This window comes from Halichoeres trimaculatus, unplaced genomic scaffold (assembly GCF_033239565.1).
Source record: "Halichoeres trimaculatus isolate MK-OKI-2021-1 unplaced genomic scaffold, fHalTri1.1 fHalTri1_scaffold_21, whole genome shotgun sequence".
NCBI lineage: Eukaryota > Metazoa > Chordata > Actinopteri > Labriformes > Labridae > Halichoeres > Halichoeres trimaculatus.
In genome coordinates, this window is record NW_027437199.1 from 11864653 (window position 1) to 11892626 (window position 27974).

The 27974-nt window shown below is 40.6% G+C and overlaps 1 long non-coding RNA gene across 1 annotated transcript in view; it reads left to right on the forward strand.

Annotated features, from left to right (window-relative positions):
- LOC141810727 (uncharacterized) overlaps nucleotides 1-27919 on the forward strand; it is a 71117-nt gene extending 43198 nt beyond the window's left edge. The window contains exons 3-4 of the long non-coding RNA XR_012600115.1: nucleotides 9896-9959; nucleotides 24629-27919. This is a non-coding gene — a long non-coding RNA (uncharacterized LOC141810727). The remainder of the gene's footprint in view (nucleotides 1-9895; nucleotides 9960-24628) is intronic.
- Nucleotides 27920-27974: the final 55 nt, after the last annotated feature.

Genomic DNA, 27974 nt, shown 5'->3' on the forward strand with positions numbered 1-27974 from the left:
CCTGCACTGCTACAACATCACGTTTATAATAGCTTATCTGCCCACACACACACTTCTCACATCTTCAACCAGTAAGCTGACAGGTAAGGGCTGCTGTGCTATCGTTCTACTTCTACTTTGTTGTGACTTTACTTTGGGTGTTTGTGTGATCTAATTAAACCTACTTTCTGATGCATGTGAATTGAGCATTTACGTCATGTTCCCTGATACTAATGTATGAACTTATGCCTGCAGTCTGGTATAGTCTACTTTGTAAGATGCTAAAGTGAAAAGATCCTGTCAAAGATTTATGTAAATTAACATGTAACTGCATGGAACAAGCGGTAGAAGAAAACACGTATGCATGCTTATGTGTGTATGTGTGTGTTTTGATTTAGCATACTTTTAGGGACACCTAACCATAAAATTTCAGCTGATTGTGAACCCCTTGTCAAACCTGGGACAATGTCTGCATTAGAGTTAAATAAAACCTCAGTAAATAAAATTGTGTCCAAGCAACGTCCCAAGAAGTGATGTAAGGAGATGAGTTTGTTTTTGAGTGTGTGCATGTTATGATTTAGCATACACCAGAGGACACTAAATAAAATGTGACGCTAACTGGTGACTGCTTGTCCAATTGGTATTAGATTACGTCACTACCAAATGTGGCTATAAAATGTCCTGGTGTGTTTTGTAAGAAGAGGTGTGTATGTGTACTGATAAAGTCTTATCTTGTGGATGCTATAGCTGAAAAACAAGTAAACTGGGTTCCTCTTGTCTAATTACAGGGAAAGGTTGTTTTAAGAATATAGCCAGTGTTTTTGCAAACAGTTTTTCACCTTTATTTTGTCCCCAAAACTGAAGAATCAAAACACATATGTGTATAGGTAAATGTTCTGATTTATCGACCTCATGGGGACATTTAAGTGAGCATAAAGTTAGTTTACTGGGGTCTGTTTGACCAATGAGGACTACAGCTTTTGGGGGCTTCATAGTAACTTTCCAGTAAACCAGTGTTGGTCTACTTAATGTCCCCTAAGAATGATGTAAGAAGGCATGTGTGATTAGTGTGAAGGCATGTGTGTGTGTGTGTGTGAATGTGTGTAAATAAGGGCCTCATTCTGTCAGAAGGTGAATCTCTGCAGGAGGTTAAAGAGAGTTCAGGCTCATTAGCAAGAAACCTGCTCATCGCTCAGGTTACACGTGTGCAGTCCCCCTTTCTGTTTCGCACACACACTCGTAAAGGTTGAACCTAGCTGTGTGTGTGTGTGTGTGTGTGTGTGTGTGTGTGTGTGTGTGTGTGTGTGTGTGTGTGTGTGTGTGTGTGTGTGTGCATGTGTGTTTGTAGCCATGGATCATGCTCTCTAATTGGAGGCACTGCTCCTGCTCTGCTTTCCTTCTCTGAGCAGCTGTATTTATGTTTACTGCTGTGACCCAGATACTTCCGTTGCACATTGGAAACAGATCGCTGTGGCCCTTTAAAGGGGTAGTTCACCCAAATAAACAAAGACACATGTGCTACCTTACACTCACTGGTAGTAGGATTTTGTGTGGATTGTAATATTTAGGGACACGTGCACCTGTTTTATAGTGCAAGATCCAACATTTGTCATGGGACCAGATGACTGGGAAATACATGGCATCAAGGTCATTTCATGTACTTATATATTCGTATATATCAAAATATTTATTGTGTATAACAAAGTTTTATATAAAGCACTCCCCTATTCTAAACAGTATGTCTGTGGAGGCTCTGAGCTGAGCTGCCACTTAAGTTTTCAATGCTTGTGTTGAGGTCCAAGTGTTCCTCTGTCTTTATTGTTTACAAGGTTTTTCCCAACCAGGGCAAAGTATCCAAAAAAGTGGACTTTCATTCTGAACTAAGTGATCTCAATGATAACTTGAGCTAAAATAGTTTAATGAGGTAATCTCATCTATGCTCTTCATTTGACATAGAAGAGGCTGTTAGCTGAGCTTCCAACAAAGCTAGATGCTGTTTCTCTCACTAATTTTGGATGGTTAAATCAAATCCTTCATTTTGAGAAAGGAAAGACTGTCTCCGCCTCTGTGAAGATAAAACCACCACCTTGTATTTAACCCGTTTTTTGTGTTTCTTTGAAAAAATTCTGTAGCTTTTAACGATAATGCAATCCCTCCCACTGTCAATGAAGCACTCTTTTGTTTTTACTCATTTTTTGTCGGTGTCAACAAATATACTGTCCTTGACCTCTGACCTGTTTGGGAGGGTCAAAACAAGGGTTCAAAGTCAAGAGAGTAAAATTCTCCTTATTATTGTGACAATTAGCAGCTGAGTGTGACGTTGATAAAGTCTGAGACTCCACAGGGAGGCCATGTGAACCACGTTTACTTTCCCACAATGCTGTGTGTTTACAGAGAGAAGGTGGCAGCAAAGGGTGTGTGTGTGTGTGTGTGTGTGTGTGTGTGTGTGTGTGTGTGTGTGTGTGTGTGTGTGTGTGTGTGTGTGTTGGGGGACGGTGGGGGGCTGCGGCCACTCCAACTGAACCGTTCTTTGCCTCTGGCATTGCCATGGAGACGAGGGCTCTTTTTATAGAGTCCCTCTGCTGCGCTCATTCTCCTGCTGTTTACCATTCAGTTCATATGTTGGAGGCTGACAGAGCAATTTAGAGCCACAGGAAATAAGATTTTTTTTATTTGACTACTGGGCAGAGACAGTTTGTTTGTGATCCTGTTGTGTAGCTCAGTGAGAAGAGACAAGGCACTGACATTACCAGGTTTATCGGTTTATTCCAAAAAAACTAGTTTTCAATTTTCTTTAGCCCCAGCAGTGCAACAGAAATATTATCACTAAACCATAATATTACTTTATATTGCTAAAGTTGTAATATCATGTAGGTAATCAGATTAGATCAAATCTTGATAGCAGGTTGCTGAAATAAAAGATAATCTTTTTTTCGAGCATAACATTTTGGTTTTTTGGAATAAAGCTTTCAAGCAGGTCAAACAATGCAGTATTTTGCCATGGTTTTGATACTTTGGAGACTCACTTAAATTGCTTTACCCCCTTTAAAAATACATGTAACAGCTGTTTTTATCAACAAAAAGTCATTTTCATTTAGAAGACCTTCGGACCTTTCAGTTTAACCGGATCTTAGCAGCCCACATGGACAAAATACAAGTACCAGGTCCATTGAGAGCACCGCTAAACAAGATTTGGAAATATTTTAATTTCTGTATGTGTTGAAAATGTTGACCCATCTAGATTAAGAATGAAAAAGTAACAAAAGTAAGAGTGGATTTCCCCTTCTGAATCACTCTCATGCCGTACTCTACAAAAGCTGAGCTGTAGTGTTTCCTAAAATAGAGTGGTGGCCATCTTGCTCACCCAGTCAAGCAATGTCTAGGTGTGAATGCATAGTTTCCATAACAAATGAAACCACAATGAATCAAGGGAATCAAATTTTCCATTAGGACAAAAAGTGCATCATACCATGCCCTGTCTGGTCTCATCATATCGTTTTGTATTCTACTGTGTGGTATCTTATGGTAACCTTTCGTATTGTAAGCTGTCATATTGTTACCTTTCTTATCATAACCTATCTTTGCAAACCATCAGATCGTAACCTATTGAATTATATCTCATCTTAAGCTATCCTGTCTTTTTGTATAGTTGTCTCTTATATCATATCTTATCGTAACATACAGTGTGGTGTGGTATTATATTGTAACGTATTGTATTGTGCTTTCTCTTACTGTGTCATATCACATCTGATCGTTTTGTACCGAATCAAATCAAATTGTGCTACTCCAAATCCGGAGCCCCTCTTCAGGGGTGGCCTCAAGTGGCCATTGTAGGAACTGCATTATCTCCAAACTCTTCAGTTACCCTCTTCTATCAGCCTTAAAGGTTCCTGCTGTGTTCATGGAGTCAGGGAAATGATAACACAGGAACAGAAACAGGGAAAGCTGGAGCAAACACACACTCCCAGGATGACGCACACACACACGCACAGTCACACCCACATTATGCGCGCACATGTAACAGATCCAGAGTCTGCTTGCACGTGGGTGTGTGCTTCCTCTTCTTTACTCACATTTTTTGGCTTGATACAGAGACACACCCACCTTGTTTTGTGGGACAGGACACACACACAAGAGGAGGAACAGGAGTGTGTAACTCTGTCACTGTCAGGACACACAAGAAGCAGGAACTGAGAGCTCACATGTAGGATGGTTTGAGACTGCTGAACGTAAAACCAAAGGAGGGGGAAACAGTGTTTTGAAGATGCTGGGATTGTAGACAAACTCTAAGGGAGAAGGAAGGTTTTTCCTGTAAATGATGGTCATGAAGGAAAGCTGGGAAGAGCAGATGAGAAAACAGGAACAGTTTATCTTCACACACATGGCACAGGACACGGTGAGTAAAACAGACTGTAAAAAAGCTCTCATGGTATTTGCTTATACAGAACTAGCTTTAACTTCTTTACAGAACTTTTTACGTAAGTGGGTGTGTGTGTGTGTCTATCACGCCTGTTCCATGCAGCACCCGCCTGGGTTTGTTTACCTGCCAGCGCGCTTTCCCACATGAACTCACTTCAGTGGAAGGTAACTTGATCTGCCGGGCTCGGCGTGATCCTCCCCTCCTGCAGGTGGACAATTACCAAGCTATGGCTCTATATTGCTCTGCATTATTGAACGGTAGATAAACAGGCAGAGGGAGGGTGTCAGACAGGAGGAGGTAGAGTGTGTGAGTGTGTGGATGTGGAGTGGAGGGGTAAAAGTCTGAGATTTGATGAGATGCCAAATGTAGGTAGTGAGTCAAACATCATGTGATGTTTTTTCAACAGAAGATGAAGCTGGAGGGCAGGAGGTGGTAAGGTTGCTTCAATGGACACTTAATAGTGTGAAACAGCTTGTTTTATTCTCTCTATTTCATATCTCTTCAAAGAAATAAAAGCAAGTCTATGGCAAATCCATTCACAGGCAGCTTTAACCCCACTGTAGCATCTAAACTGGTCTGAGCGCCTATCTCCCTGTCATGTTCAGGGGATGAAAGTGAACATGTTGTGTTCACGTGTACGACTCTCTCTTCTAACATTAATGTTTTTAAAGTACTGCCAGCCAAGGTCAATTTTGTGCAAGTTTTAAAGTATACAGGCTTCATGGACATGTGTGGTGGTGGTGGGTGAGCCAACAGCGGATAACACTCCACCCTTTTTCTGCTATGGGTACATTCATTAACCTGGATATTAACTAATATCCCAACTTCACTGGCTGTCAACACTGCTGATGCACTCTCTGTGAATGCCAACCGATGACTTTAGGCGATAAGAATCTCAATGTTGTTTTTTTTGTCTACAAGCAAAGTAGCTAGCTAGCTAGCAAGCTGAGATGTTCATTGGGAGAACATAATTATATGATCAACAACACACAACAACAACTCCCTGAAGGTTATCCTCGTGCATGTTGGACAAGATAATACATTGTGATTACCACTCCTTACTAAAAAAATAGACTTGTTTAAAATCTACAGTTTCTCAGTTGTCCACTTGAGGGTCAGTTTCCATTAGGTTCAACGTTTTAGATTTCGCTGTGTGTCGCTGCTTTCTGTGTTCATGAGAGCTGAACTGGGTGGAGTTTTTATGTAACTCGCCTGTTTATTTTTCATAAAGACTTAAAAATTATTTATAACTAGGGGTGTGGTTGTGTCAAGTGACAGTTGGATGCCTGTTATTTGGGCTGTGTCCCAATTGACACCACTCACTGTCTTGTCCACAATTATAAAAATTCATCATTTTGTAGTCACTGGCACTGACCAAGCAATATGTTCCCCATGTTTTTTTGAACAAGACTGTTTGTATCTCAGACTGTATACACTTGGCATCTGAAAAATTTGCCAATATTATCTAAAAGTAAAGTATTTTGAATATCTGTATGTTTCAATAAGTCATAAAACATTTAGAGTTATTACAGGATCCCTGGCCTGGGTTGAGCCACACGTTTTGATTGTGCAAAAGTAATGACGTTATCACCGGGTGAAACTTTTCAGACTTTTTTTTTCCTTGTGTCAATGATCTCACTTCAAGTAGGAAGTAGGAAGCAGTTAATAAGTGAGTTATTTGCAGCAATGCATCATTTACTGAAGGCAACTTCTCAAAACTGTGAATGTTTTTGCTGCCTCAAGAAGAGACTTAAAGGCAAAACATAACAAAATCACATCATCACAACTATATTATTATGAGGTAATTGATTTGATTTTTTAACATTTGTATGTTTTTGATTTTTATAATTTTATTTAAAGAGGTATAATGTTAACTGCAGCACTTTAATCCTATTTGTTTTATTTATTTATAGATTGATTCCTGTTTGGTTGTTTTGTGATACATTCTTACTGTTTCCATCTAGTTTTAGCCGCATGTCAATTTTGGGTGGCTGAGGTGGTGTTGATTGGAAACGACATACTGTTTGTTAGTTTTATTCTCATTGTTTGGTTGTTGGTTACTTTTTTTAATGAGTTAATTAAGGCTACATATTTAGTCGTTTTGTCATGTTTTATTTAGTCTTTGAGAGGGACTTGGTTTTTTAGGTTATATGCTGTGGAAAAGTAATTTGTCGTTTCCATGTATTTCATTTTGGAGGTTTTTTTTAATGTATTTTACTGTGGTGAGATATCTAGTTGTATGGTTGGCACTAGGTTGTGGTATCTTCAGTTGTAAGGGTATTTCAGTTATGTATTGCTGGTGTGACTGTGTCATATGGTTAAATAACTTGTGTGGTTATTCTCATGTGTCTGGTTTTGACAAGGCATCTATTTTATTTGTGACCTGGTCATATAGTTTGGTGTTTTCATAGTATTTTACCTTATGTTTGGTTTGTATAGCTCGAGAGAAGCTGTAATACAAATGTAATCAGGCTACTGTCATCTGCGCCTTAACATCCTCAACCTACTTTAACATGTGCTTTGTCATCACTGAAAGATGTTGGATTACATGGATCTTCATGTTAAGGATAATATCTCCAAAGTGTTATCTTAGTGACACAGTAAAGCATTGTAGATATGGACTCCTATTGTCTGTATTTGTTGGAAACTGTAGCATACATTTAAGCAGATATTGTGTGATAGATGTCTAAAGGCAGAGGGTTCATCTCTCTGGTGTCATACGAGCCGACTGAAACTTAGATCTCAAAACTGATTTTGTCTTTTCATTTAATAAACAATCAAATTAAAGGAATTTCCTCTGGCAGCAGATTGAACTCATCGCTAATCCCTGATGCATTTGTGTGATCGCCCAACCCTCATTCCTTTCCTTTACCTGCTCAGCCCAAAACATGTTTCATCCAACCTCAGCTGTATTTGACACCTGACCATTATCAGGCGCCAATGGATCGCCCTCAGACCGAAGCCGGATTTGTGACCAAGCCAAGCTTACATCATTTCCTGCTGGGTTTGGGATGTCAGGCAGCGACCACGCCAAGGGTTCTGTTTGGGTTGGATGTAGTGTCGGAGAGGCCATGTCACAGCGGGGTGTGTTTATATGCTGATGGGCGTAGACGTGCTGTGAGGGAGCCTCTGACTCTGAAGTGCAAACGCCACAGAGGAGCTGTGATCTCATCCTGCTGTTTGATGTTTCTCTGTGTGGTCTTGGTCGTGGTTTGAATCAAAACTGCTATTGATGAGGGTTTGATGAACCATCATTGTGTAAATCAACCACAGTGATGTTCAAACAACATCAGTACTTCCACTTCTGAGCCTTGCTCATAAATCTTGTGTGAATAAGGCTGCCCGAAATGAAGAAGCCCTTGATATCAATGAAAGCAGTGGAGAGTCCTGACGAGTAGTGCAAATGCCGTCTTAACTTCAGACATATAACACAGCACATGCATCTTTTGCCCCTTATAGCTAAACAGCTTAGGTACATAGTGTACCGTCAGCAGCTTGAGTCTGGAGATTACAAAATCATGTGTTAAGAGCAGGAGATGACATTAATGTATACAGAAATAGTTTATTACTGTTAACATAGATATTATTCTGGGATTTTTATGCTTCTACCATGGTAAAGTACCTTGAAAAAATATGTGTAGTGCTTTTGCCTCAAGACTTAACATTTTTGTAAAACTCGACTACCAAATACTACGAAGGAATTTTATATAGCTGTTCTGTCAGGCCTGTTTTGTAGTATGCTTCTCTGGTTTTTGATTTTGGAAAGCAGGAATAAAGCTGATGGCAATCAGTTACTATGGCATCAATTTATGGTTTGAGCCGCACGTGGCTCTTTGCCTTTCAGTGTGCGGCTCTTTGATCCATTCATAAAAAAAACAATCCTAGATATGTGTATTGTTATGAGTAGTGGTGTGCTCATCAATCTAAAATGTTGATATATTGATGCCTACATTGGGATTAGTATTGATGCCTACATTGGGTGAAGAGATTCGTACTTAAGTTTCGGTTTCTCTTCTCTACATGTGCTTCTCTCAATCACTCGTGCTCATAGCTATCTAGATAGATAGATGGAAATGTATTGCTTTCCATTTTATGTCATTTCGTTTATGTGTGAGAGGAAGTGTGTCTCTGAGACCACATGTGTGATGTGGCTCTTAGTTGTACCACAGTAATTTGTGTGGCTCTGGGTCTCAGACTGGTTGGCCACCCCTGGGCTATAGTAAATTTTGTTAAAGTGATCAGTAACCTGTGAGATGGGTATCACCTCTTCAAGAATCATCAAGAACTACTTGCATTTCACTGTTAGCTTATATATCATTAAACACTATCATCCCAGTAGGTGGCGGCAATTTACCGAGAAAGGAAAAGGAAGACACATTAGTGTTGTACGATAAGTAAAACAGTATGCGAAGTAGTTGCTCATACCAAATGCTCAATACCACACCTGCATGCGAATTCCTGTCCTGGTTGATCTGTTCTATTAGCTTGATCCAAACAGACTGAAGGTTTGCCAAGACTTACTTCCAAGGTTAGGGTTTCCAGATCCCTCAGGTCATGAGGACACAGCTTCAAACCCTGAACATGAATAACAAACAACAAATGAACAAGCTCTGGTGGCCAATTACAGCTTCACAACATCACACTGCTCTGATCTTCGAGTGTCATTGATTTATCTGTACTTTCATAATTTTAATGATCTCTTTTATTTCTGGGTCTGGCTGAAAGCTACACTGCAGAAATGTTGACACCATATGAGCTAGTCTACTCACTTCTAAGGCTGGGCCTTTTGGGTCTAAAGAGAATTGAGGTTTGGCTATCAGGGAGCCTCAGACTGGAAGGATATGAATCAATGGCTTCTCTTCAGTCACTTAATTAAGCCCAGTTTACTGACTTTCTGTTAAGGGGTTTTCAAACCTTAAAACAACTCTTTGATCTAACGGTTTTGACCCTGCGCTTCTTGCCATTCTTAAATCTTTTGTCCTCTTTTGCTTTAATGTTACCCGGACATCTCAACTTGTTGAGGTTTCTGTTGTCGCATTGCTATCCGAGTGTCCTCCTACTGCTTTGCTAGTCAAAGCTCTGTGTGAACTGTTTTTGAAGTTGCTACATAAATGTTGTCAACAAGGGTGAGGCTCGGAATAGCAAAGTCCACCAGCTGATCCCTGGTCACTGCGTACATTAACATGCAAAATGGCAGGATGTTTGAGACAGCTGATATAACAGGACATCATGACGGCATGTAGCTGGCTAACTTTAGCATGATACCGTGATAAATCAAAGTATGTTGGCTGGTTGAAGTCTAATTTGGTGACAGTTGAAAGCTCTGTGGGATCAGAACTGAACATTCTCTTCTCACTAGAAATGAATGGGGATTCAACTTTGGCATGAATGGACAAACAGGGTTACGTGCCAGCATATATTGAAATCTTGATTGTGGTTAATGTTTTTAAGGCTTGGCCATCTAACCAGCACAATTTTTGTTTCCTCCACCCACAGAGAACAAAGAAGAGACCGAAGCAGAGGGATGTTTGCTGAGCTGCCAAAGCTGACACTGGAACCTGTAAGTCATCTTACTTAACAAAAACATATTCATATGTTTTGGAAACAAAGATGAGTAAAAGATGTAACTTTGGACTTAGCTGAAAGTTGTTGTTTTTTTCCCGTTGGACTAACAGTGATGCTAGCATGAGGCCTAAATGGGCATCTTTTAAACCTCTTCTTCATGGTCTTTCACTGCTTTGATGCAATATATTTCCTGCAAGCTAATAATGATGGTAGGAATTTTACACCAGTATACACTGATTCAATGTATGGTTTGGGAAAATGTGGTTCATATGATTCAGGCAGGAGCTGTTGTATTGTGTTGATTCTGGTGCGAAGACTGCATTTCCCACGAGCACCATTGTTCTCTGTGGTGTTAATGTGACTCTTGCATAAGCATATGTTTATTATGGAAGGAACTGAATGAATACAGAGCTCCTTTTATCATCTACTCTTCTTTGTTGAAGACTGTTTTCTGATTTTGATTTGTAGCTACTCTGATTTATTGCTCTTGGGTAGCTTAAAAGACGTGACCAGACTAACTGATTAATCGCTACCCACCAAAGTCTCAGGGAAATGACGTGTGCTCCAGTATCCAAATAAACAGCTGAGTGACATAACTAGCTGGACTAGTGCACCAGCGGGGTGAATGCCTGGGTGTTACCTTACTTTTGACTAAAGGCAAAAAGTCACAGTAGACTCAAGTTAAGCCTTGTGCATAAGTCAGACTTAAACCCTGATTGTGTTGCACCTGGGTGTAACTTTTAACCTCTGGAACGAGAAAGCATACGCTTTTTATGTCAGATGAGTAGGTATTCTTTTAAAAGTAATGAATTCAATAAAGGGATGGTCAGAGAATGTAGAAACAGATAATGACAGTGGGACTTTCTTAACAGTATGACTTGTGAAAGTGCATTAATGTTTTGTTTGACTTAATTGGAAAGCTCTTTCTCAGACCACAGTCTGTGTCAGAAACAGCGTACTTGTGTAAGTCCAAGAAAGAGTCGGTCATAGCTAGGCTAAAGTCCTTAAAGAGCAGTGAAGTATTCACAGCCCAGCAAAAGCAGTATGTTCAGAGACATTTTGTTCTTTTATCTAACACAGCCTTGACTGGAGACTTCCTCCATGTACAAATACACTTCAACAGAACACTAATGTCTGTTTGCTAATCCTGCTGCGGAATCAGCCATGAGTACAAAATTTTATGAGAAAAGAGGGGAAAAAAGGAAAGTGGAATCTTTCATGGTGATAAGAATGGTTAATAGGCAAAGAAGTCCTCTGACAACTCTTAAACCATGGTCAGCCTGTTTCTTTCTTTCTTACTTTCTTTCTTTCCTTCTTCTCATTGCATCATCTTATTGTTACTAATATAACCCGTTAAAGTCTAAAAGCATCGTCTAAATATGTTAGTGCTTTTGCTTCAGCTTCCTAAGACACATAGTTAGACTTTTTTATAGCTTTATTTATATTTTGGTTTGCGGGTAGTGTTAAGGTTTGTGTCCACGCTGTCTAAAGTTCTGTGTGTTAGTGACGTCCCTCTACACCTATCACTCCGTCACCAGCCCCCATTGTTGTCTCCAGCAGAGTCAACAGGTCAATAACGTGGCTCAGAAAAACCCACAGTTCCTGTTTCCATGCAACAAGAGAAAGCCTTTTGTTTGGTAACACACCCTCGTGTCTCAATTTAGAACCAGCCGTGACGTTTGGTACGGGCGCAGCCTGACACTTCCTCCAATACAAGGCAAGTCAAGGAAAGTTGATATCGTGTGACATCAGAGTGCCAGGCTTTAGTGGGTGTGTGCTGCTTGGTGTAGGTTGAGTGACTCAGCAGTATAGATACATGTTATGTTAGTTGCTGGCATAACACCTACGAATATTTCTTGAAAGAACTAAACATTTGTTTTTTCCTGGGTCTTGTTTAGAAAGTTAAAGCTCAAACTCAAACCTCTAAACTAACTGGAGGAATCAGCTAAAGTTGTATAAGCACCAAAAGTATCCTGGATTCTGGATAACTTACAGAGTTTCATTTTTGGACGTTCTGAAGGGATTTGTTTCCTAAATAATTAAAACTTTGACTTGACTTTACTGAAGGTAAGAATCCACTCAGAAAACAGTAGTATCTACACAATGGATTTAATATGGCTAAAAATGTGATCACAGTGCCTGTAGGTCATGATGTCGTGCAGAATCAGGCTTACATTAGCAAAGCTAGCGCCACCAGCCTTCAGTCCTCCTCACAGGTGAACATTCCCATGCCTATGCTGGTTACACATTACTCTAGTCCAGTGGTAACACAAACAGTGCCACACGACGAGATGCCATCTGTACTTGTTTACATCCAGGTAGTAGAGCATTATGGACACTGGAATGAGCTGCAGGTGGATGTGTTTAACTTTACAATACATGAATGAGATTTTTGGCCTATGGAGGCTGTGACCATGACTTGATTTGGACGCTTCTCTAGAGATGGTTTATACAAATAATTCTTGTATCATTAACAATCAAGCGTGTGGTGTATCTGTGACTATTTTACAGGCAACTTTTAAAGCCTCTACGATCTGGTATGATGAGAGGAAAAAAGGAAAATTTAATGTTTACAACAGAGTTCTTCTTGGAGCAAGTTGATGAATGCAGGCTCTTCACCTGTTGCCATTTAGGCCAGGAAAAGGTGATTGGACAATTAGTTATAAGAAGTATTTACTGTGTTAGGTTAAAAATTATACATTTAAATAGTTTCATGAAACACTTTTGAACTACTTTACAAGGATTTTTTTGCCCGCAGCTGTTGTTCCGTGTAACTTACAGTGCCACATGTATTTACAGCTGAGCTGTGTGCCTCTGCTTGATATGCTGGAATAAATTAGTTGTACTTCTGCTTTTAGTTCCCACAAACTAAAAGCAGACTTTAAAGTGGATAATAGTTTTCTTGAGGCCTGCGTGAGTGAACCACTTCCAAGAGAGACTGAGGAGCTCACTTTTACCAGCACCAGTTTACACTGTCATGTTGACAATTAATGTGTTTGTTAAAGTTTTCAACTTCAGTTCTGTAGCTATAGAGTTTTAAAAAAAGTAATTTTAGACACATTTTTAACATGTGCTCTGATTTTTTTTAAGCTTGCCTGTTATTGCTCACAGCCTCAGAAGTATATCTTCATTTCAGCCTCACTTGTCCACGTAATCTGATATCCATCCAGTCACAAATGGTTCACACTCAGCTGTAAGAGCACTTCAGATTTAGTTGTACTGAGCCGGTAAAAGGGCTCTTTGTAATAGTTTGTTCCACTAAAGCAGTCCTAATCTTTCATCACAGATTCTACATTAAACTGTCCAATCTCCACACAGTTTAGTGTTTAGTGTTGCAGTTTCTGTTTGTAGTGTGTTTGTTGTCAGAGTAGCATGTATCAGCAGGAGAAACAGTCTGTATGACGAGCGGCTAGAAAAAGCAGGTGAGATGCAATCCACCATCATGACATCCCAGCTCCCATCAGTGGTTATCTGAGGGTGATTGATTTCTCTCTAGAAATAGAAACCGGAATGCTAGGTGGCAAACTTAAAACCCCTTTTTTTCCAGGGTTTTACCAGTTAAGTAAGGAAGTGAGGCATCTGTGTAACTTATTTACAATGAAGGTGAGACTAAACTGGCATAATTTGAGGGCTAAATTTTACTTTTCTTAAAAACACCTTGGTTGGTGTTTAGACAGACATATTTGATGCAGTACAGTTTTGTCCACACGAGAGTCTGAATGACAGATTTCACATGAACTTGTACTGATAAAGTGCCAAAGCTCAAGGCTTTAGCATGTCTTCAAGAGTCAGGATGTTACATCATGACGGACATTTTGAAGTCCAGTCAAAAAACTCTGCAAAGAGAACCAAGCTGTCAAAAGTAAGGCCCTGAAAGAGGAATCAAACCAAACCACTCCATCAAACCTAAAACAGAACTTCTCCAGTAATAGCACTGTGTCCTTGCATGCTTTCAAAATGTTTTGCACTAACTAATGTGTTGGGGCAAGCCCTCAGTCATTGATTGATGGCTCAGTTGTGTTCCATGTTTGCTCATTTATTTTGTCTTCAAACTGTGAGTACTTACATTTCTGTCTTTCAACTAGTGATCACTGAACTGTTTGTGGGTTATGTTTATCTTGGCTTTGTTCCCCTGACATTAAAGAGATGCTCTTCTCATTCATAAATCCTGGTCTAGTTCTGCTTTCTTTTAACCTTTCCAGTGCAGGTTTAGTGTGGTTTGAATGATTTCCAAGAAGGAACTGGTTTCTAAACTCTGTATCTGCACTGATGCCAAAAAACAGAGGAGTTCATGCTCACATGTAGGTGTTTTCCTCCAGGGTGATTCCAGTATTTTGCAACCAGGATTTCTTCATGTTACAAAGTGTAAATGATTACATTAGAAAGTTTTTGCATTACTTAAAGAGGGGCAATGCTGACTTTTTCCCCAAGGGTTCAAACCGCCCTGGTGCCCCTTGGTAGCTTCAAATGATTTACAGCTCACAAAAAAATACCTGTTTTTTCCTCACACTGGTGTTACAGAAAACCCTTCGTTCGGGGTTTTCGTCATGTACAGTATGAACATCCAGCATTAATTCATACCCATGTTTAAATTATGAGAAAGCATTGTACCCCCTCTTTAAGTAAGCAGCCAGGGAAGTGGTGGCTGAAATGTAATATTTGGGCTAATGTAGCCCTATTCAAAGCTTTTACCATTAACAGGCTCAAACTGCTATTCTGAGTGTATGCTAATTACTTTTCAAAATATAAACATCACTCTCTTAAAGGTCACCACACTCTAATGACAACAGTTAAACCATAAGGTGCAACATGGGAATCGGTTGCCTTGAATTGAAAACATTTTGCTTGTTCCTGTGTTTTCTCTGTGACAGGCAAAGGTAGCTGTTTTTGACAAAGCCTTGTTGCTTCAAAGAAAATGAAGTATTGGCTGTTTTAGATTTTGAAAAAGTAGTTTACACGCCCTGGTTGAAGCTGTCTGTCAGAGTAAATCTAAAAACCTCATGGCCTTTAACAAACCAGACATGCCAGAAAAAGCCTCAGGTTAAAACATAAAAGTACCCCTTTCCTGTTTCTTTGCCACACAGCTTTCTCTGTCAGCATGATTGCTATCTTTTCTGTCTTGTCTTGTAACCTGGTGTGATGGGACCGACAGATTTAGTCAGAAATACGAACAGCTTCCTGTTGTTATTGATTTTTTTGTCAGAGGAGAATGGCTTGGGATGTTGGACTCCCGCGCTGTCATCCATTGAAGACTCAGAGAGTAGGTTCTGGCTCTCAGGGGTGCAGTTGACTGTTATTGGAGTAACTCTGATCCGGTTGTGATGGAAACTGCTCATGTAAGGAGGGGACGTGTTGGCAGTTGACATTCAGACTGTGGGGTGGAGTGCTGCACTGAAGATTGTTGAAGATGATTGGACGTTTGATTTATTCTGCTGTGAGTTGGGCTTCCAAAACACGAAAGAGCTGTAAGATAAAGTCAAATAAACCATTTTTGTCAGTCTTAAACTGATGAAATTATCTTATATCTTTTGCCAAATTTTGTTTTTTCAGGTGTTTTTTTTTTTTCAGATTTCCAAATTTAATTCTTTTAGTTCAATTCTTTTACCCATTTGTTTGACATGTGAAACAGTAATCCGAAGGTACAACGGGAAATGAATCCAATGAGCAAATGTCTGGTGATGACATCTGAAAGCCAACATTTCCTGATGCATGAAAAACTTAAAATGACTGAACAAAACAAAGCAAGTCTCAGCAGCTTGGCTTGATGCTACGTCTCCTTTTAATCCTGACTGGTATGAGCACAATAAAAAGTGAGTTGGATCGGATGTTGACTGATTCATCAAACTTTCGTTTTGCTTCAGTTGACAGCTTGTTTACCAGTCGAAGCTGTGGTTAATTTGAATGCAGCCTCTCCACTGAAGCAGCGTTGGTATGTTGAGGAATGTAAATATCAACACATTCACAGATATTGAACGCTGAACTCTTGCCAAGGGTTTTGTGAGCGAGGACTCTTCATTTGCACACAGACTGTTTACACTGCTGCCAGCCGACCTCAATGAGGATCTTTCGCTCATAGTCAATTTGCCTACACTTTCTTACTATGTACCCACATGCCTGCAGCACAATCAGATGTCAGAGGAGCTCTATTTGGAATTAGATGAGAAGATTTGTCAGGCTCAAAGCAGGGAAGTGTCGACAGATGGATATTCAAGGAATTTTTCAGCTCTTACTGTAACACAGCGCTCATGTTGGGAAGCTGAGATGGCACCGAGCCAAGTGGGAAGCAAAGGGGAAGTTGCAGATTTACAATTTAGCTTGCGGTTAGTGCTTTTGCTGACTAACTCTGAGTGTGCATATGTGTGTGTGTGTGTGTTAGCTGAATGCATCAATCACACAGCTGCTGTGTGTTTGCCTGGCAGCAAGGCCAGAGTGTGTGAGTTACGGGATGAGGTGCTTTTGGCAGCACGTCGCCACTAAAGGCTGTTCTTTGTGATTTAAGAGTGTGTGTGTGTGTGTGTATTTGTGTGTGTGTGTGTGAGTGTTTTCTGACTCATAGCTTAGTGGGCTTTAGGAGAAGTGTGTCAGACTCAAAAACAACTGCAGTGTAATCCAGAAAGGTCTCAGGGGGGCTTTGAATGTGTGTGCGTGTGTGTGTGTATATGTGTGTGTGTGTTTGTTAGAGCGGGTAAGAGGTTTGGGGGGATGAGTAGGCGCTTTTATTGGCAAAGGAATGACTAAATATCTTGCTTTACTGTAAGTGGGTGATGTGTCAAGATTAAGTCATGACCTCTCCCCCCCATCTCTTTCACTCTCTGTTTTCCTTCCTCTAGCTAACACACACACACTCAAAAAGCACATCTCTCTTTTTGAATCTAGGAAGCTAAAAGCAGCATCTTCTTTACTCTGATATCAGCCTGTACTCTGGGATACATGAGTCATACTGTTGTCGTGACAGAGTAACAATCCAGGGTCGACCCTGAACATCCATACGTCCCTCCATCTGATATAAGCCCACACTTTCTGCATTGATGTCCTCCTCTGTACTTGCTGTCCGTGCGTGTCTCTGTTGAGTAAGAGGTGTAACACTCTCCCCTTCCTCCTCTCTTCCCCTCAGGCCTCTTTTCCAGTTAACTTCAAAAAACCACGGGCTGCAACACACTGCTATTTTTACCCCCGCTTCAAACTAGCCTGTTAAGATTGTTTATCTGCGTCCAGGGAGGATAGCCTCTCAGCCAGGCCAGCCGCCACAGAGCCAGGAGTGGACCGGAGCTGTGATCTGTTCCCGGAACTGAGCCCAAACAAAGCCAGATGTTTGAAATTCCCCAGAAGGAAAGCTTTTAGTATTAGATGGAAATCAGGGTGAGGAGGCCGACGTAAGCCTTGTTTGTGTTCTCAAGAACAGGAGCGCCTGAGGCTTATCCCATGATGTGGGCTTTCTTTCCAGAGGAATATTGATGGCCTGTGGGCAGTTCAGAGTTTATTCACGGGATAATATCAGTGTTTGGTTGGTCTTTACTTGTTTGTGCAGATCATGCTGGCTCTGTGTTTCATCCTTTCTTCTAACAGGTGCCTTTACACTGGTATTTGGCTGCCCTTTAACTTTTGAACCACAAGCAGAAGATCTTGTAGCATTAGTCATTCAGTAAATTGGTTCATTCAGTACAGAGAGAGCTGCTCCGAACTTTGATTAAAGAAATATCCCCAAGGTTTATTAGAATAAGAATGATCAATGGACACCCATTAATCATTTAATGCTATCAGCTCATCCTGGAGGGCACCTGTTTTTTAAATCATATTTTACTTTTTTTTTAATCAAAGACACTGACCTGGTTAATATGACTCAGGTACAGACGTTCTAAGAGACTTAATTTGGACACTAGTGCTCTGAGTACACCATACTGCATACTTTCTCCGCAGGGGGTGCAAAAACCAGCAAAAACCAAGAAAAACACGCTTTTAACCTCACCTCTTGTTTTAGGCTTGACACACCTCCAGAGGTGGCTCAGCATCAGATAAGAGTCATGGTTTGAGAGTAACTAATAAGGCACACACCAAGCAGAAAAACCTGACAATCTCTGCCATAGCATTTAAAATCTGTCGTCATGTTTTAATGGAAACATGAACAGAACATGAAAATCCTTCATGCTAACAGGCAAACTGTTGTGTATCACATGATAATTCCAGCCTGTCTGTGCCTTCTAAGGTGTCATCTTTTTGTTGAATGGCCTTCAACTTTTTCTTGCTGCCCTCTACTGGTCTGGTGGTGTAATAGAATAGAAAACTGTTTATTTAACCCTGAGAGGGAATTCAGGAGTCACAGCAGCAATTGTGAAAACTACAGTAAGAAAGTGTACAGAAAGTGCAAAAAGCTCCATAAGAAAATAGATGATGACAGCTTGTCTATCATTCTCCAGTCAGCCAGCCTCCACCTCCACAGGGTCGAGGACTGAGCTTCTTCAGGCGTCTGTTCAGGCTCTGTCTCCTGGATCCTGTCTGCTCACAGCAGGTGAATTTCTTCCACTGTGGCGTCAGTGTCTGGTGTTAGCTCAGTTAGCCATGTCTGTGAATAGCATGATGTTACTCTGCCTTCTGGTATTCCCTCTGTTGCTGGGTTAGCACGGCTAGCTCATCCGTCTTATTGGAGTTAGATCTTACGTTCCCAATAAGGGTGGGTGGAAGGACAGATCGATGTTGTCACTTCTTAGCTCACACCTGAGAACCAACATGTCGTCCTCACCTCCTTCTCCTCACCTTGTGGGAAAACATCAGGTCTTGCACCAGTTAGCATTGACATGCTACAGGCTTGGAAAATTCTGGAAAAGCTCCAAAGTGTGCTAAGCCCTTATTGGCCCTGAAGCTATGTGAAAGCAGACCAGCTCCAGCTGGGGACAGGGGGACAATAAGGTTGAGACCAAACTTGTTCATATCCTGATAGCGAGCTTGGGTCAGTTTGGAAGATGCACATCACTTGCAGTGTCCTTAAAAGTCAAATTTTGTAATTCAACAGAGCAACAGGCTCAAATTTTCAACCCCAAAACTTTCAAGTTGACCAAGATTTGCTTTGACAAATATGAACAGATTGACAGTCTGCTCCGATACATGGTCTCTAAACTCAACTTTTGCTTCCTAGGTTTGGTGGGTTTTAACATTCTCTGTTCACCAACATTTAGTGAACAGTGTGGTGAATGATGACGTCAGAAAATGACTCAGAATCATTTGAATATTTAAAGAAGGCCAACAGATATGGATGGGGCTTGGGGACCGCTTCCACGTTGTGAGGAAATCTAACACACTCATTAAAACCTGATTTGGCTGAGTCAGAGTGTTTCATGCATATTTCATTCTACTATTTTTTGTGCTCCACTGGTGTGTTGGGTCTTTTTTTTACTGCCAATCAGCTTTTATCCGTGTAGAGGAAGAAACAATGTGTGCCCTAGTTCCATAACACTGCAGAAATATGCTGTCTAACACACTTTGCTGTCACAGTCACGTCATCTTGAGTCTTTTTGTTTTCCATGACAGCAGTTAATTATAAGCTTGAGAACGTTTGAAACCATGCTGTGAAATATGGGTTAAGAAATATGCTAATGGCGTGAAATGCAGGATAACACAGTGTGCAGTACACTGAAACATACACTGTTATTCTGGGTATGTGTATCTGTCTGGGCAGTATCTTTGTTAGCTGTGTTGAGTGTGTGTGTGTCTAAGTGTGAGAGCTGCCACGCTGACTTAAAGTGTCGTCATGCTCCCTAGATAAGATTGATGCTCTCTGCTGCAGCCATCAGAAACGCTTTCATTAGCATAAGTCTGCACGCCGGGGCTCATGGCTGCCTCCCTTCGGGCTTTTACTCTCTGCGACCTCCGTCTGAACCGCACCGCTGACGCACATTAACACACACTTGGACCCCAAGGCCATACACACTGCTTCGGAGTGAGCCGCTTTGTGGTAATGTCACAGATGAGAGGGGAACAGAGGTGGTCTGGGCTGGTTAACAGCATTACATAACTCAATAGCTGAAAGAAAAAGGCGATAATAAATGTGTCCTGGACAAATTATATCCAAAAGCTAATAGCACTTGCTGAGAGGCTCAGCTTTTTTATGTTATTTGATGCTGTGATGCAGAAATCATTCCACAAAGCGTGATCCCAATCATGAAAGGAAAAATTACAGCGCTTATACATTCAACTCTGGGTTAGGGGTCCTGTTCTCACTGGACAAGAATCAGATTTTCAAAATAGACCAAAAACATAACTTATTTCTTCTATTTATTATATTTTGGCTAGTCTGTGACCTTTTAGCTCAGATTAAGTCATTTGGCTCATTGATTTTAAAGTACAGTGCCATTTCATCACCAGTGTTGAGCATAACTACTGTAGCATGTAATTTAGTTTCATATCTGACATGACTTTGATAAAGACTTTTGTTACTTATGAGTAAGTTTGCTGGGAATACATAGGTACCTTTTTAGCATTAATGTTTATTCACTGTTAACACATATTTCTCTGCTGCTTTATTTGGTCTAATGAACTGTTGCTGCATATCAGTTTCACACTTCCCAATCTGCACCTATGGATCTAAACTGGTTCTTTCCCTAAGGGATTGCCAAAGTCATATTCTGCACCCTGATCATTGTGGCTCCACATATCTCAAATAGAACAAAACTGATGAATTTATGTCTAAATTACTATTCCAAAGGGAACATACTAATTCAAAACAAAAAACACAACCTTTTAGTGGTTTTGCTTGTATTTTTGTGAGTCCAGCGTGTGGACTCACTAAATGTGGAATAAAGGTCCATTTATACTTCCTTTATGTACAAAAGTATATACATCCTTTTCAAACGATGTTACCGTCACTGCCCAAATACTTCTGTGTGCCCTTTATGTTGGCACTGTTGACCAATACATCCACCAGGTGGGGCAGCCCAAAGTCAAAAGTTTATGACAACAATAAACTCTGTATCCGTATTTATCGTTAAGCATAAATGGGCCCTAAACCAGCCCAGTCCTTTGTTTGTGGTCTACCCATGTCTAAAAACATGGTCTGACAGTCTATCTAAAATCTGCTTACCTTGTGATGTCACAAGGTGAGTAATAATAATACCTGCCCTGTCACCTGATATCTTCACCCTCACCCTCTTAGGTACACCTTTGGATCCACCCTCTTTAAAAGCCTGTCATGGATTTATTTTAATGAGGTGGAACCAGGCAGCCTGGATGTGGAGGAGTAACGTTTGCGTATAGCTGCAGCTTTTTTTTTATTTTTATTAAGTTGAGTTTCATTACGTTTAATTATGTTGAAGTCTGAATTATGCGGCTGTGTGCAAGATATTGCAAATGACGCAAATTTGTTGCATTGAAATGGAAACGTGTGAGTGTCTTGTGTGGGGTTTTTTTAGTTTGAATGATTTTGATGATTGTCTCTTCAGATGTGTCTCTATGCAGCTTGCAGTCTATCTGTAAATACCGTCCCCTAACTGTTTCTCAAATCCTTTTTCTTAAATCTTTCTTAAGCAATAATTTAGATGAATACTAAAAGTCTTGACCATGTATTTCTTGCCCAAAGCCTTTCAAAATGGGGACTTTTCTTCAAGAGCTCCCAAAGTCACCAGACGATAGCTGACAGGGTCTGAGATTAAAGGTGGTTTGGTTTTTCAAGGAGTACTAATGTTGGCTTTACAAAGTGCCTCAAGCATTGGCACATATTTGGTTAAATCATAGACCAATTCCTAACATCAGGCGTAGCCATCACGGGTTCACCCACTGGTCTGTGGTTTAATGGTTTGAAGCTTTGTTTTTAGCATTTTAATGAGCTGATGGCATTTTGTTTTTGGACCAAGAAGTGACTACGTTCAGATGGTAATCACAGATAAATGAAGGATTTGTCAGTCGACAAGATCAGATTTCTCTTTGCAGCCAGTTGAGTCTCCCCCTACTGCCTATTAGAAACAAAGCAGGTTGCTAGCTCCACTTTTAAAACCACTGAGCTGCAGCTACCCTCATAAACAGTGTGTGGATGGAAAACGGATAAGAGTTTCTATTGTTATGGAGGAGGCCTGCATCAGTCCTGCTGGATGTTTTCATTTAATAAGGAGTTCATTGATTCGAATGCGGAACAGAAATTCAAGATGGGATAACAAGAAAAGATTGTGCTCAACACACACGTTAAACTGAGCATGCACACATTTTCCGCCTCATTGCAGTCACCTGAATCTTTCTGCTGGTGGTTTCCTGGTGATGAATGGCTGGTTCCAAGCCAACATTCACTCCCTATTCCCAGGACCAAAATCATCGTTGACTACAGACAACACACAAGGAAGTGATAGGGGGGTAGTTTAATGATTCACTGTCTATGAAGCATCTGCCCTCGCCCCTGTCTGCAACAATCAGCTCCATCTTTCCTGGAAGAGATATGTAAGAAGACGATGGCTCGGTGGGGGGGTTCTTGATGGGAAGGATGGATCAGTATCAGGCCAGCGGCCCTGAGGTACCAGTTACATCTGACAGGCTGCCTGCAGGATTGTAGCAGTCTGCCAGGAGAATTCAGATGAGTCACAAAAGCAGAGGATGATTAATGGCTTTTAATACTGTACAAACAACCAAGGCTGTCCTCTCACTTACAGGAACAATCGAGGGGATTTATTCCACCAAATAGCAACGCGTACCTCCATGAGGAAATAATGTTCTGTGATATTCACTGAAAACAAAGATGATAGGTACACAAGTGCTAAGTCTGGGAACTTCCAGTTCTTGAAAAATGGTTTAATTTTGCCAAACAATTTCATTAAGCCGTTTTCTTTTACTTTCTGAATCCAATATCAACTCTAAAGACCTCAGACACTTTCCAAACTCTTCTAAAAATAAATCCATATTTTTTTGTAGTTTCTAGTCTCAGGAGTCACACCAACTGGCTAACTTTTGATACATGCATTTCATAAACCCGGGTCTCAGCATACTAGCTTTACTGCAGTTGTTATGTGGCAGGTTGTTTGCTCACAACCCGGCTCACATTCGCTGCAAGGCCTGCCTTGTTCTTGCTTCTGGGTAATAATCTGTCTGCTATAAAAAAATACTTTGTTGATTCAACTTAACTCGTACAAGTCATCTTGTTGCTTTAACTGAGTTAAGTTAATTAAAGACACATTTTTGCAGTGTCTTCTGTGCAACCTCTTAATGTACAGCAGGGTCTTATATCCACTGCATTTCCTCCTTACTCATGGTTACAAAACACCATCACAACAACAACAACAAAAAAAACAACAAATGTGCAAAATCACTTTTTACAGTCTAAAACTGTTGTTAAAGTTAAGAGGTCTTTAGTCTTATCAGCAGTACCTGACTTTGCCTGAAAAACTTCTCAGCTATGCCACCGTGTCTTAAGATATACCAGACACAGTCCAGGTTTGTTGCTTGCTAGTTATCTGTTTTTGGTGAAAGTACTTTTTTCCCCCTTTTTTCAAGTGATGTAATAATAGGAAGTGCCTTATGTTGCGTGTTGCTGCTAAATTGTACCTTAGTACTGATTGATTTCTAAGGCGTTGCCCCCATAGGCTGCTGATGAGAGCATAAAAACTTATCTGCATAGTCAGCTATGTTGCGCAAACAGCTAACGTTAGCATTCATCCACTCTGAACATGATCATTTGAGAGTTAGACTTTCTGTTTTGTCACAAAAAATATTATGCTTTCAAACCAACTTCTAGCTTAAACTACCATTATCAAGCTAACATCATTTGCAATTTACCTCTTGCTGCTTATATCATGTAACACTATCATAATCATCATCAAATCACAGTTTGAAATATGACTAAATTAGAGTGTTTTTTTAATTGATGTTCTTTTTGTTGCTTATCGATGAAGAAACAGTGGGGTAACAAAGGTTCTGACAAATTTCCGGCATTTAATTACAACTACAAACCCAAAAAATAGAGGAACACAAGGCACACAAGCTGCTCACCCTAAAAAAAGACGTCAGGAAAACATGTACATTTCTGGTAAATGCTACAAAAACAATCTGATGGCACAGATTCGCCCACAGGTGAATTTATTTCAAATGTGTGTTTCTACTTCCACTCAAGTGGACAATACTGCCCACATTTTACGTCATTTCACGAGGTAGCCAAACAATGACGCTTTAATCTTTTCAAAGTCACCACACCTTGGAGGAGGTGTGGTTTAACAATGCATTAAACAGTCGTCACTGTATTTGTCACTGAAACTCATCATGCCTGGACAACAAAGCATCCATTTTTACCAGTGTGTCACCCACACACTCTCCCTCCTGCAAACAGATCCATTTCTCACCTGAAGCTGTGTGATGATGTCGCAGGAGAGGCAGGACAGCATGACTAATAGTTGTTGCTAAATGGCTTGAACATCCTGCGCATCTATTCGATTAATGCTGCTCCTACTCTCCCCTTATCCCCTCTCTGCTGATCCATCCCTTAATGTACATAGATCTATATTTTTTGAAAAAGGTTGATGATTCAAAATGGACATGTCTGTGACCCTAAAAAGTGGCTTGTTATGAAAGAAACCCAATTATCAGCACAGTTGGATTTTTTTGCACCATGACTCAGCAAAACTGGAAACAAGGGACAAAAACGAAATCTTATATAAACTCTCAATCGTCATCATTTAACGTCACTTCTACCTCTGCTTCCAGGCACCGAGGAGGCATGGACGGACAGATGCAGCGACAGCGAGGATGACATCACCATCACCCGTGGGAGCCAGGACCTGCCTTCAGTGCCAGCGGTGTGTATGTGTATGTCAGGGTATGTGTGGGTGTGTGTGTATGTGTGTGTGTGTGTGGGAGCCTCTGTCTCTGCGTGTCACTTCCTGGGAGAGAATAGAACAGGAAGCCAGAGTGAGAGCCAACAACAAGCGCTCGCCTCACCTCCACAAGGAAGCCTTTCTCCCCAGAGAGCAGCACGGAGGGATGTGTGTGTGAGTGCGTGTGTGTGTGTGTCCATCCTGCATTCACACAGCAGAGGGGCTTCTATTGGTTCAGGGTTTGTGTAGGCTCCTACTGTTTCTGTTTTCTTTGAGTTCAGTCTGACTCTTAAAGCCTTTAAACAAACTGTGATCACTTTTTCTTCTAGGCAGGACTGGAAACGGAATCCTAAAGGAGAGGAAAATTTTCTTGCCGCCGAAGGATTTCTTTCAGTAAAATTTAAGCAATTTAAGACCACATGTGAGCTACTTATCTATTCAAATCCACAGGTAGGAAAAGGAGCCTGAGCTAGTTCTATCAGCCTCAGTAAACAGGACTCAAACCCAGGCTTCAGGATCCAGTTTCATAAAAATGTGAACACTCTGAGGTGCCTTTCTTCAGCCTACAGGTGTCAATTTCAGGCTGCAACCAGCCTTTACAACCTGAACTAGCAGAGCACAAGCTGTAACCTGATGGAGAGATTTCAGTAGTAAATAATATATATAAAGCCACTTTCTCAATTATTTGTCAAAAGTTGACCTGACCTTTGACCTCTCTGAACTGATGGCAGGAGAAATAAGAGCTTCCTTTTTGTGGGAACTGGCAGCTCCATCCCCATACAGAAGTATCTGTTTGTCACCAGGGTGCTTCTAAATGACATGTCTCCCTCTGGTGGCAGAATGCAGAACTACCAGCTTCAGAGTCCATCTATGTTTAACCACATGTGACAGCTTGGCAAAATATTATGTCATGACTTTAAGTGCATCTCAGTGTGAGGTGCAATCTGCTTCTCTGTTTTGGATATGAATTCGTGTTCACTTTCCACTGCCTGCACCCGTCACGCCAACAAACAGCAGAGGGCGGAGCTTCAACCTTGCACAAAAACTTTCCCACCTGGATGTGTGTGTTGCTCCCACTTACACCTCGCTATCACCGGTCATCTGATACAAACACCTGTAAGCGCCACAATGCAGCATTTACTGCAAGCCACGTTGTCATGACGACTTGCCCTGGTTACATAACAGCGAAGTGCTGTTTCCCACAAATGACAGCGTTCAGAGGTCTCTGTGCTGCAACACGAGACGCCAAACACACATTCCTCCAGGCAAAAGCAGAGGTGTGAGGGAGGGACAACAACACAGCCTCTCTAATCAGGGGTTTCATCCAGGGGTGAGATTAAATAAAAAAGCGTAGACGGAAGCCAGCAGGTCAGCTCAGATTGCCCCCAGCCCAAGAAGCGTTGGTATTTTCCTGATTTAGCTTGAAATTTAAGCCATTCAGTGTTTTGTATTTTAAAAAAGTAACCTGAGCATGTATTACTTTCATATCTGTATAAGACTAGCAGCTAACGTTAGCATCTAACCACCTCTAATATGACCATTTGAGAGTTAGACTATCTGATAGCAGATACCTGGCTATGTCAGCTTTGTTAGTTCTGCCAGAAATAAATTAAATGCTATTGATTTGGCTGTTAGCCATGTGTACTGAGAGGTATTTGTAAACTAATTTGAACACCTAAGTCAACAAATTTGAATATTTCCAGAAAGTTAATCCTGTCTGTCACCCAACTCAAGTCATGGATTTATGAGCTAGAGGTACATTCATGACATAACTGTAGGAGGTTTGACTTCTGCAGGTAGCTTTCTGTTGAGTGACAAGCATATTTTTCAGTGATGGAGTGCTGAATTTGCAGAGGTAGAGCATCATGTTGCCCGTTGTGTGAAAATAATAATAAAATCAGCTATGTTGCAGCTACTGTTTGTAAATAGAGCTTTAAGTTGTTCAATTGACTCCTGAAAAGTAATGCATTCAGTCACAGGAGCTTTTAACTCTGCTGTCATGTAACTCATCTGTCCTCTCCAGTGATTGACTTTAGAGTAAAGTTTCATCATTTTCTGTGTTTGTGTTAAATAACCCCACGTTTGTCTTTGTCTCTGAAACAGCTGCAAGCACTTTCTCTACCACAGTCGTTACTGTCATGTGCTGTTTGTCGGCTTGTTTGGTTCTGATTTCTGCTCTGTTTGAAGTCCCTGATGTTGCCAGAGGCAAATCTTTATCACACCAGCCGTGCATGTTGCTGCACTGCCATGAACCATCTACATCTACGTTTGAGACAGAAAGGGGGAATCGCGAGTGACACCGAGAGAAAATCCTGCAGGGAGGATGTCAGAGGAAGAGTCTGACTGAACCAACTTTACCAGCAGAGGATGTCAGCAATGTGCCTCTTTACATGTGTAAATACTGTCACCGCAGTATGGTGAGTCACATCTATCGCAACATCATAATCTTTCTGAACTGGGCCTTTGACTCTGCTATTTTGGAAAGTTTTAAATTGAATACAGTAACATTTCCTGAGAGCTTCTTTGACCATGAGACAGCCTGACAACACCCGAAACATTTGTGATTTAATCCACTTTGTGTTTTTTTTTTTTTTTTCATTTATTCATTTTATTTTTATTTATTTATTTCTTTTTATTTTATTCTGTTTTAACTTGTTCAATGTTTTTCTTAAAGGATCATCTGGGTAAGGTCAACTTAAATGACGTCCAGAACAGGGCATGTAATATTACCTTCTTAATTTACTTTAGCATGGAAATAAATAAAAATGAATCAAACAGATCAAACAGTCAACTTCCATTGCGTTACCAGCCAGTAGGGGAGCTGAAAATACTTTGACTTCACTTTTGGATGGTTGTCATGTCACCCAACTATGAATAACAGACAATTAAACATGAATCTTCTTTGAAACCACTTGACTTTTATGTTACTTATTGGTGCTTTCCCTCCAAAACAGATATTCTTAGAGATTGGTCTCATTTGACCCAGTTAACCATTTTTTAACTGGCATACAAATGGTTTCAAAAATCAAACACACTATATTTTTTGTATGGATTCTTGCTTTCATGAAACCTGTGATCAGTACAGTCTCACTGTTTCTCATTGCACATTAATCAAATTCATAAACAAAGTTTGTGTCAGGTTTTGAGTTGATGCCTTGCCATCCTAAATAAAGACTTTATAAACACACTGGATTTAAACAATGAAATGTATTGATAATAAAAGGTGTTAGTTGGTT